Consider the following 14,046-nt stretch of genomic DNA (forward strand, 5'->3'; position numbering starts at 1 on the left):
TACCCAAAATTGAGGACCCAACCACTATGGAGGACTTTAGATCCATAAGTCTTTGCAACACCTTCTTTAAAATCCTCTTTGAGGTTTTGGTGAATAGAATTAATTTTATGCTTGATAAGATTATCAACCCCAACCAAAAGGGAGTTGTCCCTAGTAGATAAATCATGGATGCGGTCATAACATCACATGAAATCCTTCATTTTATTAATCACAAAAAAAATGTAGGAATGATCCTCAAAATTGACATCTCAAAAACTTATGACAAATTCAATTGGTCCTTCTTACAAAAAGGGCTCTTTACCTTTGGATTTAGCTAGTCCCTTATCAATATTATTAAGGATACTGTGGAGGTAGTTAGGTTTTGTGTACATATGAATGAAAAATTGGGGAGGAAGTTTCACCCTAGAAAAAGGGTTGAGGTAGGAAGACCCTCTTCCCCCTACCTCTTTATTCTTTTGGTTGAGGTCCTTGGTTGTGCAATATGATACATTTAGCTAAAACTAAAACCATACAAGGAATCAATCCGAACAAAACCCTTTCCAACTTAGTTATTAAACAATTATTTATGACACCTTCTTTTTTGGTGAATCATTTATTATTGAGGCTAGGGTGTGGAGGATCCTCCTTAATGACTACACCTTTGCTTCTGATTAGTATATTAACTATCACAAAAGAAAGAAAAATCTTCTTCAATACTGGCTTTAAGTTGCAATTGAAAATTTTGGATGTCCTTGATTGTTACTCAATAATACTCTCGATCACCTACCTAGGGATCCCCCTCATGGTGAAGGATGTTTAAAATGACTTTTGGGACAATTTGTTGATGATACCTTCTTCTTTGGTGCATCCTCAGTTATTGAGGCTAGGGTGTGGAAGATCCTCCTTGATGACTACACCTCTGCTTCCAGTTAGTATATTAACTATCACAAAAGAAAACATTTCTTTTGCAATATTGACTTTAAGTTGCAAGAGAAAATTTTGGACATCCTTGATTGTCACTCAACAATACTCCTGATCACCTGCCTAGTGCTCCCCCTCATGATGAAGGATGTTAAAAATGATTTTTGGAAGTCCATTCTAGAGGACACCCAAAGAAAGCTTGCTGACTAGAAGAGAAAATTTCTTAGTAGTGAAGCTCTAATTACTCTCTGCTTCTCTCCAAGGAGTCCCTATTTATTTTTTGTCCATCTTCAAAATTACTAGTGCTTGGTTGATAAATTGGAAAAATTATAGCAGACCTTCCTCTAGTCTAACTGCAAGGAAAAAAAGAGACCATCCTTGGTGAGATGGTATTAGGTGTGCCTTTCCAAATCTTTTGGAGGCCTTAGCCTATGAAATATCCACAACCTCAACAAACCTTTTCTTTCAAAGGTTATCTGAACTTTGCTAAATAGGAAAGTTGACTAGTCTAAAATCATGGAGGCCAAATACTTAGATAGAGGCTTGTTCTACAAACTTTTTACAGATAATGGCCACTCATGAGAATCCAAGATTTGGAACAATGTTATGAAGTACAGAAGCATTCTGCATAAAGAGACAACTTGGCAAATCAGCAATGGGATGGACCTCCACTTTTGGGAGGATATCTAGTTCGATAATTTCACCCTAGTTGGATAATCTCACCCTTGGCACTAGTAGGTTCTCCCCCTTCTAGAACATCCTATCTTTGGGTTGGTACTTTGGTGGCTAGCTACATCTCTAATGCTTGTTGGATGGACCTTGTTGCTATCTTGGAAGACAATGTGGACTTGTTCTTTTCATCTTCTAATCTTGTTGATCTACTACACATGACAATAATTTCTAATTTTTATCAACCTGACAAAATCCTCTGGTCCCTCACATAGAATGACAAGTTTAGGTTGGCCTACAATATAATACTCAATATTGCTACAAATACTACCTTCTAGAAGAAATTGTGAGAAAACTAGCTCATCCACAAAGTGAACTTCTTTTGGTGGATTGTACTTCAAGGCAAAATCCTTAATTTGGACAACCTCTCCATGCATGATTTTAGTCTTCCCAATAGATGCAACCTTTTGAAAAAAGGAAGAAAGTATCAACCACATCTTCCTGCACTATGAATTCTCCATTGTTGTTTGCCATCTCATCCTTCACAAGCTCAACCTTCCTTGGGTGCTCAACATGAAAATCCAACAATTCACTACTACCAATCCCCCTTTCAACAACCCCTACCTCAACTCCTTTGGTAATCCATTCCCCCCCACTCCCCACTTTTGTTGGAGCATCTAGAAAGAATGCAATAACATGATTTTCATAGAATCTAAACAATCCCCTTGGAGATGTATTGTGGTTCCACAACACATGCCCCATTTTTGTCTTCATAAATGGAGACCCCCTATTTATATAGTTCACAAAAGATCATTCATCAGAATAGGGTATCTTCCAAGGTGCCCTAGGGAGTGGAAATTTTGTAGTTGGGGTTTTGGAGTCTGGTTAGTTAGCATCGTTTTTAACCCCTAACACTAGTACACTAATTTTTATCTTTTGTGTAGGTCATCATGGCATCCTCATCATCCATAACACACAAAAAAAAACATTCGTATTGCATGTGCATTTTCAAAATAGGTACCTTGGGATTTTAGATAGAAGAAGCAAAAAGAGTTCAAGTATATGACAATGTTGGGCTATAAAGAGGGTATAAATCATCAAAAATATTAAGAATGAGGACACTAGAGTGTTCCCAGACCTAGTTTGAGAAAAACCCATAAACTATTTTCAAAACTAAGAACTTTGATTTTTGGGTGAATTGAGCACCTTATGCACTTACTTGAAGTTGCACATGTGTGCTTTTTGAAGGTGCACAAGGTGTGCATTTCAATTTTGAATATGCATAAGTTGGAGGACTCCAGAAGGTGTGCTTTTGGTCAAGGTGCATTTTTTGAATGTGCACAAGGTGCGCATTGCAATTTTGAATATGCATAAGTTGGAGGACTCCAGAAGGTGTGCTTTTGGTCAAGGTGCACTTTTTGATGATGTGCAAGGTGTGCATTGTAGTTTTGAATATGCATAAGTTGGAGGAATCCAGAATGTGCATAGGTGTGTAGGTGCACTTTTTGAAGGTTCACTTTGTGAAGGTATGCTTTTCTTATTGGTGCACTGATAGTTTTGAAGAAGCAGTGCACCAACAATTAACTACTAGACGCTATTTTAGAGCATTCCATGCATCAGAAATGCATTTTGATGGCAATTCAACTCTTAGAGACATATAGAGAGTGTCGAGCTTCCATTTTTAGAGCTCTTAGTGAGTCCCAGATCATCCCATGGCTTTTATCTTCTTATCTTCTCATTCTTTTATTATTTTAAATCATGTAAAGGCTCATGCACTGATTAATTGATATAAACAAGGGTGGAGACCTACATAACACTATTTAGAGAGTCAGTTTGTATGTAATTAACTTTTTTTATTAGACCTAATTGCTCTTGTGTAATTGGTTCTTTTCCCTTTTCGTAAGCATCAAATTGTGACAAAAACATCTGTAAAACAATCAAAACAAGTTCAAAACCTTAAGGAAAATAACATAATAATATGACATTTTGTAAAACTACAATTACACCAACTTTTGTACAAAAGGTTTACCTATGCCGAAGAGGGATGGGAGCAACATCCATACCTCTGTAATATGATGGATTGGCCATGTCACCTTGTGACAAAGAATATATATAAAAACATCTGCATAATGAAATAAATAGTCAACTTAGCAAAAAAACTTATTAATAAAATGGTATACTATATATTGGAGTTATTATAAGGAAGTAATTAGTTTAAATATCACATATATAGCACTTACAAGTCACATGATAGTAACATTCTTTTTTTCTATGCAATTCAAATTGTAATCTATTAGTAGCTCTTCCCCTGTGCTTATTGATTTTATCGCACATACAAAAACATGATTTCCCTCACATGCCTTGAAAATGTAATTGCATCGCTTATTAGATGACCTGGGATGCATACCATTTATAAAACCTACAATTTTCCTTGTTTTTTTTGGCCTTCCATCAATGTACACAACAAGTCTTTTACTTTGATCATTTTCTTTCCATTTTAGATAATTTTCTGACAATGCATACCTATACGTACTTTTTTTATATTAAACTATCTACATCCAATTATTGTATTTGTAACAAGGTCCTACATACTCCATCAATTTAAAAACATTTTTATAATTGATCTTTATGTCATCCATGGAAAATAGGCTCAAACCATGTAATGATGATGGAGCTATGCAATATATCCTTGTGTTAATAGAAAAATCAGTATTAATTGGAGGTAATTCCTTGGGTACCCATTTTTTCTAAAGATGTGTGTACCTCAAGGGAACCTTGATGTTTCATTTGGTCTCATCATCATAGGAACATGACCCCCCTTGAGCAAGGAAAAATTGTATGCATTTACTGAATTTTCTTCTAATCTTTTTACCTCTGGTCATCTCCCTTTTGTACACCTATTATATGTATCACTATCCTCTTCTATTCCCACATTTCCCTCACTCGAGGAAGACAAATCTGATAGATACCTATTTGGTGGTACCTATAGTGCATCAAATGAGAGATATAGTTGAAGGAGCAAAATATTTTTCTATAAAATGAGGCTAATATTGATGAAGTTGGCCTAAAGTTAATGTTGAAGGTCAAGAGAATGAAAGCATGTAATAAACTAATACCTCTTTATCTATGTCACTATGTATGATCCTCATTAGAGAGGTATAGTTTCTTGCATATGTAAATCATTTATCTTAAGTTAGTTAAAAATTACATGATACTTATGCTACAAATTACATAGAACATAACATGAGAAATATACATACATCATAATCATTGTATACTTATTAATTCATTACCTCTACAAAAAAATATTATAAGTAATCAACACCAAGAATTGAGCATTGTAACACATATTTGCAACATGTGTATCATAAGTCACAATTGTTGTTATCATTAATCATTATAATATATTAATCATGATAACTTATAACAACTTAAACAAAATTTCAATTAATATATCAATACCTCTTACATTTTATTGTTCATACCTAATACATTTCCATTGATTATGTCATTTTTCATCTTCCATCCATCTCATCATTATGAACATCATCATTATTGTCATCGTCGTCATCATCATCAATGACCATCTTCATGATCATGAACATCACTATGACCATTCACTTCGGCTGAGGGTTCGAGCAAAAGAACAAGGCAGAGCTCGAGGAAGAGTGCAATGAAAGTTGTTGCTGCTTCGGTTGTTGATACCATTCAAGAGACTACAACAATTGGTAAGGAAGTTGCTAAAATGATCTTAGAGCTGCAATAGTGGCTCTGGGTCAGGTTCTCTGGTTTTGTTCTTGTCTAGTGTTGGTTACTGGTTGGGTCTCTGGTCCTGGTTTTCGGTTTTTCTCATTTAGACTATTAGTGGTTCCAGGTCCCTGTAAAACCTGAGTTAGTTTTTTTTTGGACTTTTCTAGTGGTTTCAGGTCCCTGTGAAACCTGATTTTGATGTTGTTCTACAGTTTGTTGTAGGTTTCTTTTTCCTGTTAGGCTGTAATGCTTTATCTTTCTGCTTTTTGTTAAAGGGTTTTGAAATCCCTTCAAAACTTGCTTTTACCGTAATCTAAAACATCACTATGACCATCATCATCATCATTATCTTCATCACCATCACCATCACCACCATTATCATCATCGACATCACCACCACCATCATCATTGCCACCACCACCACCACCATCATTACCACCACCACCACCACCACCATCATCATGAACATCTTTTCCATCATCATCATCATATCCTTCTTCATCTTCACCATCATCATGATCTACTTCATCTTCCACTTCTTTGGTATCTTCTTCTTCAATCACATTATACTTTACTAGTCTTCTTCTTGGATCATGTCTAATGACAAATTACCAATGCAATTTATGTGGAATGCCAAAGTAAAATGCTTGCTCACATTGTCTTGGAAGAACATAGAGCTCATTTCTAACTAGTTCAAATGAACTTGTACTAATCATTATAAATTAATTATCATGTTTAATAATAGTTCTATTGGGATCATTCTAATTCAGTTGTAGCCAATACCATTTTGACAATGAATATAACTATTTTGAAGGAATTAAAGTCGCAATCAATTATATCTTCTAAAATGCCATAGTATTTTTTTTGAGATTGTTGATGATGCATGTCATTTCTAGATGAAATATTAGTTACCTCAAAGACTGCAATTATCCTACAATCACAAGTTCTCTATGTGTTGTCCACCTTTTTTATGCAAAATTTAAGGCCATTGTATTACATAGCTTTGTGGTGCTTGACCTGTTAGTTTTCAAACATGTCAAAATTATGCATCCATCCATGAGTTGATATTTTAAAAATGGGTCATGATAGATTAACTTATATGTACCTTTTCACCTCTTAAACCATTTGCTAGATCAATTACCATTGGCATAATATTAGAATCTCCATTATGATAAGCTTCTTTAACCAATGAAGCAACACCTTCCCATGTTAATGTGCAACCATTTCATATTCAATTCATACTATCATCTAATCAAGATTGTTTGCAATATATAAATGAAGTGCATCCCACTCATGACCAATTGTATAAAATAAATACACTAGTTTGAAACAACTTATATTGATGATGGATAAGAATTAATTAACTACAATAACATCTTATAATTACCTCTCACTTTTCTCAATCTACCTTTCCCCATCAAGTACTCCCCTTCAATCTATTAATGGAGTTGGGATCCCAAATGTAATTTGCATGGATCTTTGATGCAAACTTGGGAAGATATTCACTAATGTACACTACGGTCTGGTATACCATATATCCCTCTACGATGAAACCCTCAAGGTGTGCTCTTTGTTGAACCAAACCCTTCAAAAATTTCAAGTTCCTCTCAACCATCCACATTGACCTAGTTGGTATAGGTCCACAGAAATCAATCTCCTCAACTACATGTATGAGGTAGTGTTCTTGTGCATTGAAAAAAGTTAAAGGTAAACACTTTTGCATCTCACACAAAAGCTAAGGAATTTTTCTCTTCCAAATTTTTATGTTTTTTTTATCAATTTATTTAGATGACAACCACCCAGAAGATTTTCATCACACAAAAACATATTAATGAGACTACACAAAAATTATACAATAAATTATAGAAAAAAAAGAGCAAGACGCAAAAATAATATCTATACAACAAATTCAACAAATAGCACTTCTAACCTCATGTATTTCCCAAGATCATATTTAACGTGTTTGCCACTCATGTTGTCAAAGTTGTGTAGGAGAGATAGAGGTAGAATGTACTACAATAATAATATAATGGTCTTTTCAATATATTATAATATAAAACAATGAAAAGTACATGATGTTTTATAAATTTATTGTAAATACAGAAGAAGATGACTTACCTTGACGACTGTATGCCAATAATGCATTTTTAACCCTAACCCAAAATCACCTTTCTTTGATATGAGACTGCTTATGTTTGCAACAAATCTTGTGGGAAATTTAGTTTTTTTATGGCTTCACATATGACATCAATTTTCTATTGCATTAATAACAAAGGAATGACACTTGTATTAATCTGATTTCCATTACTATTTGATTCAATGAAAAACTTCAATGCATGATTGGATTCATCAATGTTATTACAAATTTTGACCAATTTTTCTTTATCACACCTTCCATCCAATATTTTTTTATAATGTCTCTATTACATTCTTTCCAATATGCATAGCATCAAAAAAATGCACAATTGGGAGGTGTTCATAGTATGACAACATACTAAATTATCTAGGATAGCTTTTAAGTCTTTTGGAAGTTGTTCATCGATGCCTTGATGACCTTCATGAACATCAATTACATCATTACTAAACAAAAGACAGTATCAAAATTTAAATCTCATACAAAAACCTACATCAAATAGAATGACATTACCTCAATGATTCATTCTATTGTATTCCAACTTTCATATGTGAGGTTTCATTCTTCGTGGCTTTGATGTTGCCTCTTCTTTCCCATTGAAAAGGTATTTTTTGGTAATTTGATACTCACAATTTTTGTGGAGAAAGTGCATATGCTCATTGAACACTTGCTTTCCTAAAAATTTTGAATGACAAGATTTCATCTTTGGACCACAAATTGGACATGCAAGTTTTCCTTTTGTCTGAAGACCTACAAGATCTTGTATAAGTAGATGACAGGTGTACTAGAAGATTCATATTTGCAATTATCATGCACAACTTGAACATGCAATAAAAATGTGTTAGCAGTATTACATACCAAAATATGCATTAACAATTTTACATACCACAAAAATTTGCTAGCCCAGAAGCATCATGTATTGTCCATACAAGCATTACATGGAATTGAAATTGTCTTTCACCAATTGATCTAGAGATGTCGTACATAGTGACCCCATTCCATAACTCCAACAACTCATCAATGAAGGGATCAATATTACATTCATATCTTTCACTTGGTACTTACCAAGTTGAATGAACATAAACAAAATATAATTATTAAGGTCATTTTCATACTGTGTTTATAAATTAATTTAGATGACTATTAAATGGAAAAATACCTAGTACAATCATTGCAAATATTATGTGCTCCGTCTTTAAAGACATCTAAGGTGGAATGTTATTGTTAATAACAAAAATAGGTCAGACCGAGTAAACAGATCTCATCTCTCCAAATGGATTGACACTATCTACTACCAATGGGAGCTTTAGATTCAAGGTTCCTCTTTAAATATTGGCCACCTATCTTCTATGTCCTTAAATGTAGAACCATCTACGGGCATTCACATAATGTTACCTTGAGTTCTATTGTGTGCATGGTAATCCATAAATTGTGCCAAGCTAGTGCACCTGAATAATCATTGCAAACGTGGAATAATGAGAATGTACCAAAGAACCTTGTGAGGCACCTTTTTGGTTATTTGATCTGATCGATATCTACTAATGTGATAATCATGAAATTGTGTTGCAAATTCATGTTGTTTATGATATATAATATGATCATTGGGACATGCAATTTATCAATTATTGCCTTATTTTAGGAAATTGATACATGGGTTGTCAATATCTAGTAATGACAACCATAGGTAAATTGCATAGCTTTACTTATCTATATTGGGAAAATGCTACTTTAGTCATGAGGTACCATATCTACCTTGTAGATGCTATAAAAAATTTGGCTTGATTTAATGTTCATGTAACAAGATAGTAAAATCTCGTAGTAATGCCATTCTCATTTTTGGGAAGATAGAAGTAGCAATTTTAAGTTCAATAATGAGAAAATTCTTAGTTTTTTTTTGTGAATAGAGAAGGTTATACCTAATCCCATATTTTACATCAACCACCTTTAAGTATGGAGCACAAGGATAGTTGTGGATTTTGTGAAGAAACCTAAGCAAGATCACTAACAGTGGTAGTGATGGCTCAAAATGGTTATTTCCTCTATATCCGGCCCCTTGTGACCCATAATATTGAAGAGATAATGTCTCAAATGTAGTAGGAAAAATGGTTATTTACTCATGTGCTCCTCACTCTATGACTGAAAGGGACCTCTGAGAGTAAGCAATAAATAGAGAAAAATAGCCTTGCTATTGCTCCAGAAGCAAGTGTGAAAAATAACCCACAAAGCATGTTGATTAATCAATAATGAATCACTACAGTTACAATTTCCTATGCTTCCATTTTGAAAAGTACCCTTATTTCTTAAAACCTTCATAATCATAATTATAGCTTGATTTTCTCTGTGCTTCCTTGGATCTTGTCCAAGTTGATCAAACTTTTAACGTCCCCCCGCAAACAAATTCTGGGATGCCAAGTCATTTTTTGGTCTGTTTTGACCCCAATGTTCACAAACCTGTCAGCAACCGGGTTTGCATCCTAGAAAATATGAGTGACATGGATTCTATTAAATTTGGTGAGGGTCTCACATGTCTCATCAATTAGATTTGCAATCGTCCATGATGGATGTGAGTTACCAATGATGCACTTTATAATGTTATTTGAATCCCCTTCAAGCCATAAATTGTTAACACTAATTTCAAAAGTCAGTTTTACAACATTGCATGTGGCATTCGCTTCCGCAAAATGATTGGTTTGGAATCCCAGCGAGAGAGAAAAAGCCACAATACTATCTCCATTTTCATTCCTTATCACACCTCCACTACCCAAGGAGCCAGGGTTGCCCTTGGAGGCTCCATTGAAGTTGGCTTTGTGCCAGCCTTTAGGGGGGAGAAGCCTCTTGGCTTCTTGTCTTTTCCTCAATCTGTCTTTTACCTTCTCCTTTTTCCTGCCTCCTATCTCAAATTCTCCCCCCTTCCTCACAAAAAAGTTTTCCTTTATGATACTGAAAATCTTTCTCCCAACAACTAAAGTTGGCTCCTCCCTATCTCTAAAAATTTGATTGTTTCTCTCCTTCCATATATGCTCCAACAAAAATGGGGCAGGATCCAAGAGCTAATTTCCTGCAAGACAGACCCATTGAACAAGCCATGCCATTGATAGAAAAATTCTAGAAGGTTAGAAGGAAAGCACCAGCTATGGCCTAAGTCCTAGGTGAGGATGCCCCAAACTGTCCTGGAGAAAGAACAATGAATGAACATATGGTTGCCTGTCTTCGACTCTTCTTAGGGAACATATGTTACATTACAAGATGACTAGAATTGTTCAAGGCCTTATTCCTTCTTTGATTACACCTCATGAGTTTTACCATGCATTTGAACAATATCCTGCAATAGCTAAAAATTTATTATGTGAAGTATACATGCACAATTTGGCTATTCTAGATGAGAAGGATTGGAATCCTTTGATGTTTGTTGGTGATATTCAACTTAGAGCTTTCATGTCTTGGGATCAAGATGAAATTACTAGTTAAAATTAGGATAGGCCATATAGGGAAGAAGAAGAGATGACACCATTGTATCTAAAGCTTGAAGAAAGAGATCACAGGACTTACTACTATGATTTTCTAAAAATAGCAGTTAGTGATAAAGGAAAAGCACATATATTAAGCCTCTTGAGAGAGTTGCACATGCAAAATATGAAGAATTTAAAAATAAAGAATTGAGAGAGGCAAAAAGATTAGTTATTCAAATATGGATAAGACTTTCCCATGACTTGCAAGTTCGTGAGCCTCATTCCTCACATAATTTTGTTATGAAAAGAAAAACACTCCCTAGTATGTAATATTAGGGAAAACAAGAGGAAGTTTTTGGATTCCACTCAAATTCTAGCCTCCTTTACTCATGCGTCTGCTCTTAGGTGTTCATGAAGATGTGAATGAGCATGATATGGCTATTGAAGTATAGATTTGGGAGAAGTCAAAAGATTCTAAAGGATACTATTGGGATTAGCAGAAAGGAGGTACAAGAGCTAGCTTTGTAGAAGATTTTAGGATGAGAGCTAGGGTTAGAAACCACATACATGTTGGAGGACTAGCAAGACACTAAGTTGGGGGAATGATGATAGTAGGAAATAATATAAGTTTGATTGGTTATATTGTTATTTGTAGGGTCTTTTCCTTTTAAAATTTTAAGACTTTTTACTATATATTCTAAATAAACCTATAATAACTCTACTTTTCTACGGCTGAAGACATCATATGGTTTGATGGATATGATGGTATAATTAGAACTTATATGTGATAAATGAAATCCTATGTGAATATTGGTAGATAGAATACTTTCTACATTGAAAATTTTAATGTGTAGATTCCTGCAACCAAGTACTGTAAGCAAGAAATAGTATATGTGTGCATTTAATATATTCTATGAGTTATTGGAATGAATGTGTTTTGATATAATGCATGTACGAATCTGATGTAGGAACAAGTCAAAGAAAATCATAAGGAAGAGCAGAAGAAAGTGAAGTAATGGCAACATCATGTAGTTGCCTTATAGCAACGAATAGCTGAAGATCATGTCAACACAACTTATAGTTATTAACTAGCACAAATCTAGATATTATGGTGCCCTACATTTTCTAAAGATTTGTTCAAATAAGAAGAATGTGTTTCATGTTCATGTAACTTATTTATGATGTTGTTAAATCCTCAATTGTTGAGGCTAAATTTAGAAAGTTAGTTTATTTCAGGTGTTATAAATAAAGCTGTAAACTTGCACCTCATATAGTAGAAGAGGGATTGTAACATGTAACAACATTGAATATAGGTGTTATTTCCAGTTTGTATTGTTCATGATTTTACATCAATAAAGATGACACTTGTTTTTCAACACTTCATTTTGAGTTCATAATCGTTCACTCATCCAAGAGGGCCTACTTGGGGGAGTGAATTTAGTTAGTAGGATTAGTTTTCATTGTTCTTGAGGTTAGATAGAACTATGTTGTTCCTATACCCATTTCTAACAAAACCATTAGTTGTTCTTGTAGAAAAGGAAAACAATGTAGAATAATGTTTGTAATTCATTTCTATATTCTAGTTTAAGTTCATTTAAATCTACACTTAGAAATAGAATCTACGTTCAAGCATTCTTATCTCCATAGATTAGAAATGACAATCAAGAGAGTTTAGGGCATATACTTTGCAAGCATCATTTCAAGTCTATTTCCTTGGTCAATAATTAAATGAGTTCAATGAAACATTTTGATGATTTTGGATGCTCAATCCATGAGCAAGAAGGTCTAGTTTTTGGACCAATCATTTGACTGAGCAATGCATGTAAAATAATTCTTAGTGGTTGATGAAAATAATTATTACAATTTATTTTATCTATTTCCATATCAAAATATGCTTTCATTATGATCCTTACTTTCTCTTGATCAAAAATTATTTCTTTTGTTGAACAATTCGATTATTTTTTATTTCCTACTCATGAAATTGTGTACATCTCTATTATATTGTCCAATTGTATCTCACTATCCATATTCAAATAAGTGACAATGAATTTATAGTATATTACTAGCTCATGATACTTTAGTAAATATTATTTTCCATTTCTAACAGACATTTGCTTTATAATACTTCACAAACTCATATTTGAAGTACACATTGGCTTATGGGTTGTGGGTATGTGCAGGATCATGGTCAACCAAACTATGGCCTTAAGTGGCTCTGAAAAACTAATAAATTAGGGTTATGTCAACTTGACACACAATTTTTAAGTTGTTCTGCACTTTATATCAAAAAGTTGTAAGAAAATAATCTATAGGAAATTGAATGTAGTTTCTAAACTACTAGGCCTTACCTGGAGAAAAAAATATTCGATTGGTCAAAAGTTTGGATTTTAATATAGTACTACAAAAATTTCAAGGCAAAAATAAAAAGTAGATGTATGTCTGACCACCTTAATCAAAATCAAATGACAATATTTTTTAATATAATTATAGATATAAAAAGTAGACTCATGCTCGGATATGACGGATATTTTTGGGTATTTTTATTCCAAATAAATAATTAAATATGAATTTTCGACAATAACATTTCTAGAATTAAAAAACTCTCATGTCTAACCACCTTAACTAATTGAAAACTTTACCAAATTATTATTATTATTTTCCTTACACTACGTGAAGCATAGAATATGACACAAATTTAGGATTTCAAAAATGTTATACTATTTGAAAGTTATAGCCATTTTTCAATCAGTATGTCAATCAACACTTTATAATCATCTTCATTAAAAATTAACTAATAAATACTTATCAAACTTAGAATTTGACATCAATTATATCGATGGAATCTTGAGAGTGTTATAAAAAAACCATTTTTGTTTCATTGAATTTTGATGAAAATAATATTGTCAAATGGCTACTCAAAGTCTGAATGCCAGTGAAACCCTTCTCAAACACGTTTTTTGAGTTGACAAAATAGGTTTCGTAAATACCAAGCCTAATCAAGTAACTGATTTCAAATCAGGTACCCGATAAGTCCCAATTTTTCAATTCCCAAAAATTTGGAGGGAAACCACCCACATTGGAAATTCTAGAGGGAAACGATCCATATTAAAGGGAAACAAAAATTTGGGAAGTGTGGGAATTATT

The sequence above is a fragment of the Cupressus sempervirens genome, chromosome 4 (genome assembly GCF_028749045.1).
Source record: "Cupressus sempervirens isolate cs-2001-9-10 chromosome 4, ASM2874904v1, whole genome shotgun sequence".
Lineage (NCBI taxonomy): Eukaryota > Viridiplantae > Streptophyta > Pinopsida > Cupressales > Cupressaceae > Cupressus > Cupressus sempervirens.